The sequence below is a fragment of the Columba livia genome, chromosome 1 (genome assembly GCF_036013475.1).
Source record: "Columba livia isolate bColLiv1 breed racing homer chromosome 1, bColLiv1.pat.W.v2, whole genome shotgun sequence".
NCBI lineage: Eukaryota > Metazoa > Chordata > Aves > Columbiformes > Columbidae > Columba > Columba livia.
In genome coordinates, this window is record NC_088602.1 from 152,220,960 (window position 1) to 152,227,077 (window position 6,118).

A 6,118-nucleotide genomic window follows, 5' to 3' on the forward strand; every position below is an offset into this window, starting at 1 on the left:
TGGGGCTGCGGGGCTTGGTGCTGGAGACACAGCCCTCTGACGCTTCTCCTTCGCTTTCCTGGCCCTCGCCTCCCCCGGTCAAGCACAAAAGCCACCGTTTGGCCATGCCCCATCCCTGCGAACATCCGAGGCCAGGCTGGATGGGGCTCTGAGCAACCTGATCTAGGTGAAGACGTCCCTGCTTGTTGCAGGGAGTTGGACTAGTTGACCTTTGAAGGTCCCTTCCAACCCAAACTGTTCTATGATTCTCTTTTGCTGGTGTCAGTAGTGGGAATTGCTGTGTGGAGAAGAATGGATAATGGGAGACTCATGCCCGGGAGGCTGGAAGCAGCAGGATGCGGAGGTGTTGTAGGCACCCAGTTTAATTTCAGACTACATGAGATGGTATAAATTTGCTTGGCTGAGCTCATCAGTTCAGCAAAGAGGCAGAAGCAGCAGAGGAAAAGAAAGGGAAGGGCTGGGCTGCCTGGGAGGAGAGGGGGAAGGAAGAGGAGGGCTGGGATGGGGAGGAAGGCCCAAGAGATCTCTCTGAGCTATTGTGCCTATTTGTCTAACTCTGTCCATATGTGCCTAACTATAGATCGTGAAAACTTGGCATCTAAAAAGGTGGTAAGTGGCTCCTTGCTCTGTTCCCAAAATCCTTCAAAAGCCTGAAGTACCTCACTTGTTGAACTTATAGCCCTGGCAATAACAAAACCAAAAAAAATCTACCAAATTTGGGCTGGGTTTGGTTTGCTGTCATTGTTTTATTGAGGGTGTTCTTGCCTCTTGCAAGCATCTGCTTTTAATATATGACATTATTGCTAAGTTGGTACAGCAGCTCCTTAAAATGAAAATTAAGACTCGAATATGGTATCTTCAAAGAGAAAAAGAGACTAAGCATTTCAGTGTGTACCAAATGGTGAGCAGTGTTCAGAGAGTTATTTCTGTATCTGATGAGATGATAAAATACTGTTATCCACACATGGAAGTTATCAATATACAATCATTTCCAAGTGCTTCTTAAAAGAGGCACGCTGGGTATGTGCCATCTTAGGAGGTTCAAAACCACCAGTTCCTTGCTTTTGTATTCATCCCATTTTTTTTTTGTTTGCATTCTCTCATTTAAATGTTTTTGTTTGGTTTTGGTTGGGTTTTTTTGTGTGTTGGTTTGGTTTGATGATGGTTGTCGGTTTGGTTTGTTTGAGGGGAGGGGATTTATGGGTTTTTGTTGTTGTTTGTTTGGGCTTTTTTTGCCAGGGAATCAACTGTCTTTTAGGATAACCACCCCTCTCTTACATGCAGTGCTGATAACTCTCCTTTAACAAAAAGTTATTAGGTACAAGTAGTAGCTTCTGGCTTTGACCAGCATTAAGGAGTACCCCAGATTTTTCTTTTTAGCAGCAGCTTTGTAATTATTTCTTCATTGCACTTTGCCTGAGTAGGGACGAGACCTTTATGTGTTGACTTTCTATGCCGTATGCTCCAGAAGAAAAATATTTGAGGCCTGGGAGCAACTCCCTAAAATAACTGTCTTGAAGAAAAGTCTTGAAATTTCCATCTAACAGCTTGAGGTTTCACCTACTTGTGTTACAGTTTTGGTATAAATGCAGACTCTTTATGCAATTATTATTCAAAAGTTAGTTACTGAAATCAGTTCATTGGATTTGTGCTGCTGTTAGAAGGTTAGGAAGATGAAGTTGCTGTAGAAAGGCGCTGCTGAGCCATCTGAAACAGCTTGGGAGCTGGCAAGCCAGACAACACAAAATTGCCAGTTATTGTCAATATTTCTTCTTCTGGTGGGTACAGAACTTGATCTCACTGCATCCACTCAGGAAACACTTTGGACGAGCTTGTAAAACGTGGCTGTCGCTGCTGGTTTGAACAAGAGGAAGAGCAGACTTGTCCTCTGGCGCAGCACTCCCCAGGCCCCGCAGCCTCCACCTTCCCATCCCCAAGTGACGGAGCCGCTTCCCCGCAGCAGAAATGCTTTCCAGCTGGCTCGAGGGGAGATTTCGGATCCCTTACCTCCTCCCCCAGTGCTCAGCTGTTCCTCCAGGCAGCCGCCTGCTCTGCAGATTGCATCTCCTGCTGTGTTGCCTTACGCAGGGAACTTGGGCATCTGGGGGGGTGGGGTTGGATTTCATGGCTGGGGTCAAGGAGTCAGACGCTGCAGAAACAAACCCGTGTGTCCCCAAGTCCTATGTCTGTGCTACGCTCTTCTCACCAGTGATGGGAGATAAGCTCTGATGGCATCAACTGTTTGTCTTCACACAGGCTGTGGAGAGGAGTTAAAATTGTGTCTACTCGTCCCAACTTGCTGGTGCACAAATCGGGGACCAAGGTTTAGCTGCAGTTGTATTTCAAGTGACGCAGCATCTGTATCTGAACTGTGAGTCTCAGTTTGGCAGGTGGGAGTTGCTTTTATTTGCTGTCCCTGGTCCTGTGTCCTTTTGGGGGTGAGATACTCTCGTCATCACGGTTGTGTCATTTCAGGGAGATTCCCTGCCCTTATTTACTGATTCATTTTGTTGATTAAAAAAAAAAGTCATCTATAATTTTGCCTCCCTGTTTTCTGGCGTGCTGAAGGCACAGCTGAAGCAAAAAAATACATCTAAAAAATTAGTTTTCTGCTGTACATGTCACCAGGCAAGCTACAAACAGTGACTAGGTTCATGCCCTACCCCTAGTTTGGGAAAAGATGCATACTGAGGCACGGCAGGGAACCTCTTTGAGCTGGAAACAACCCTTTTTCCTTCTTTCACCGTGCACAGAGAAGACGCACAGTGACAACAGTTCAGGAGCAGCAGGGAAGTGCTTTAGTGACTGTGCCCCAATGGCAGGGGAGGAATCATGCTGCACCCAGTGATTTGATTGCCTGGAGAAGAAAAGGCTCCAGGGTGACCTTATTGCCGCCTTTTAGCACTTAAAAGGGGCCTATAAGATGGGGACAGACTATTGTGATAGAACAAGGGGTAATGGTTTTAAACTAAAAGAGGGGAGATTCAGGCCAGACATGAGGAAGAAATTTTTTACACTGAGGGTGGTGAAACACTGTCCCAGGTTGCCCAGAGGGGTGGTAGATGCCTCATCCCTGGAGACATTCAAGACCAGGCTGGATGGGGCTCTGAGCAACCTGATCTCCTTGAAGATGTCCCTGCTCATGGCAGGGGGTTGGACTAGATGACATTTGAAGGTCCCTCCCAACCCAAACTGTTCTATGGTTCTGCAGTTTCTGCAGAAAACTGGTCTGCACCCCTGAGCAGGACCAAAAACCTGGGCTGATTCTGACCAGGAATAAATTGCTGCTAAAACTTGGTTTGCAGTGCACTGACTGTTGATGTGCCTCCTGGGAGTGAGCACTGAGCCACTATTACTGTGGTTTGTTAGCCAGAAACCAAACCCCTTCAGGCAGCTCTGTCCTAAAAGTCAACTACAATCCCTGGTGCTGCACAGACTGGGCCAGATGAAGTATCAGGCACACACATGTTAGATTAGCAGCCTGAAGGATGCTCCTCTTCCCAGCAGATTTAAACCCTCAGTTGTTTTCTTCCATGTAAAAGAAAATTAGGTGCTATTGCTCGTGATAAATGGATCCCCTGGACCAGCGTACTGCAATAAGATATTCCAGGAAATTATCCTGGCAATTTGCCTGGAATATTTCCTAAACCAGCATAGCTGACTCCCACTGCGCTGCTGTGCGCTGCCTCTCCTCTCCCTGCCTCCACAGCCACACTTGGATGCTGCAATTTAATAAACGCAGTGCAGCTGGCACCCATTTGGAAACTACTGTGCAGAGGAGCAAACAGCCCTCACTCCCAAGAGCATTTGGCCTTGAATGTCAGCACAAGCTGAACGGACACTGAGCTTCCAGAGAGATTTCCATTAACTTTTTACATACTAAGGGTCAGAGGTGACATCACAGTCCATTATCATGCCAGTTTCACAAATCAATAGGTAAACCAATCAATAGTCAGTTGCTTAAGTGTATCTTTTTCAGCCTTTTAAAGGGTGGAAGTGTGAACGATTATGCCAAAGCAACATCTCTCATTTTCAAAGAAGAGAAACTAGCCTGCATTTTCAACTAGGTACATGTTTTAAACTCTAGTTTAGCCAAAAGGCATCCTTCCACCACTGTTTTTTTCATCAAACCAGTTTTACTGGGGAATGTAAGACTAACCGTTGTCCACATTATCGATATTTAACTTCTTCCTATAGGACTGCTTGGGCCCTATATAAAAGATAGCTGCCCATTGCATTATTCATCCTAGAATCTACATACCAGGTTTTCATTTATAAACTTAAGAAAATTCACTTCAAATTTAAGTGAAAAACTTCCTTTCCTCTACTTTACTCAGTACAAATAAAAACTGGGAAAAAAAAAGGTCAAGCCCGCACCATTTGGGAATTCAGTGATTGAAAAGCAAGCTGTCTTATTACTGTGAATATAACTGAATCGACGAGTCTATGTGACTTAACCAGAGTATTAATCACATTCAAAGCTCTGCAAAATGAAGAACTTGATAGCTGTAAGCAAGACTGCTGCCAGCTCTTACCATGACAGCAAGGTGCTGGGGAAAATATGAGCCCTGGGCTCCCCGCTTTGCTCTCTGTGTTGCTTTGCACTGAGGAACCTCCTGTGCGTCTGCAGTTGCCCATATGCTTCCCCTCCTGCTGAGGACAAGAGAGAAATCACCTGTATTTGCTTACAACACATTTACGAGCATCATCTTGAAATTTTGCGGTAGGGATCATCTACTAATCTGGCATGATTCACAGTGTACCCACGGTGCAGTTCAAGGAAGATGGCTATTTAAAGTATAGCCCACCTAATTCATACAGATTTAGGATGTCCCGCCTCATGCCAAGACTCCCTCTGTGTTCTGGCTACACCATCCAGCCACATATTTCAGTATTTAGTGGAGATCACAACAGAGGAATAAACAAAACAGTAAAGATGCATCCGTACAGCAGCAAGACTGGTAAGGGCAGAGCCTCAGCTCCCATTAAGCCTGTAATGAAAATGGGGCGTGGAAAAACGCCATCTAAATGAGCTTTTCTCACAACTGCATGTTGACTGGAGATAACAGTGTTCGTATGCTTTTAAAGACACCAGAAGCATTCCATAAAGATCAGAAGGATCAAGTCACACAGAAATCCATTAAAAAAATTAATGTGGTAAAATTTGCTTGTGTCACGGAAAGACACCTAAAAAACGTCACTGTGCTTGGAAAAAGATCTTTGATCAACCCTGCTGTTTCAAGCAAACCTTTTCCAAATTTTAGCACAGGCTGCCATACCTGTCTCAAGCTCAGTTTGGGATTATCTTAGTTCAAACAAAACATTCAGAAAACCAAAGACGGCAGTTTCGTAGAAACGGATGGGATACGACAGGAATGGTCGCTCCTGGTTTGGGTCTAAGCTACTCTCAAACTTCGAATACTTACCAAAGGAAAAGTGAGAACACACATCAGTTGTTAAATTAAAAAGACACTCCGCAGCGATTACGCTACTACTATTTTCTCAGACCACATTTGTTCTACCAGCACGACAGTACCCTGCAAATTTTATTAGGTGAATAGTTTCAGAGAGACATCAAACCAAGTGTTGTACTGCTGGTTCTACACGTGTATTTTCAGGAAGCGAATGAGCAAGTTGGTTGCAGTTCTGTCTCTGGACCTCAGGGGGCTGGGGGGGGAAATAGAAAAAGAAAACCAGTGCCATATCAGCTCCTTGCCACATGTGATGGTGTGTAAACCATAAACTCAAAACACTTAAACCTGAACTCACAGGAGTAGATGGCAGGCTGAAAAATGTAACTGGTTTCAAGCGAGTATGAGGGACGACCTCAGCCCCCTTTCTGCACATCCAACTGCCAAATCTCTCCCAGCTTCTCCTTTGCTGTGATCACAGCTTTTTCCACCGCAAATTTGGAAACATCAAGAACAGGGAATGAAGGGCTGAAATAAACAGAATACAAACAGAAGGGGCTCGTGTAGGGATTGTGTTATTCATTTGTCCATTTAATTAAAAACTCCATTTGTTCAGTCATAGCTGCTGAAGATTGACAGACTGCCACAAAACCCAGAACGTCCGCCCAAATTGCCACAAAATACACTGGATTGCCTCCAGAGGCTCT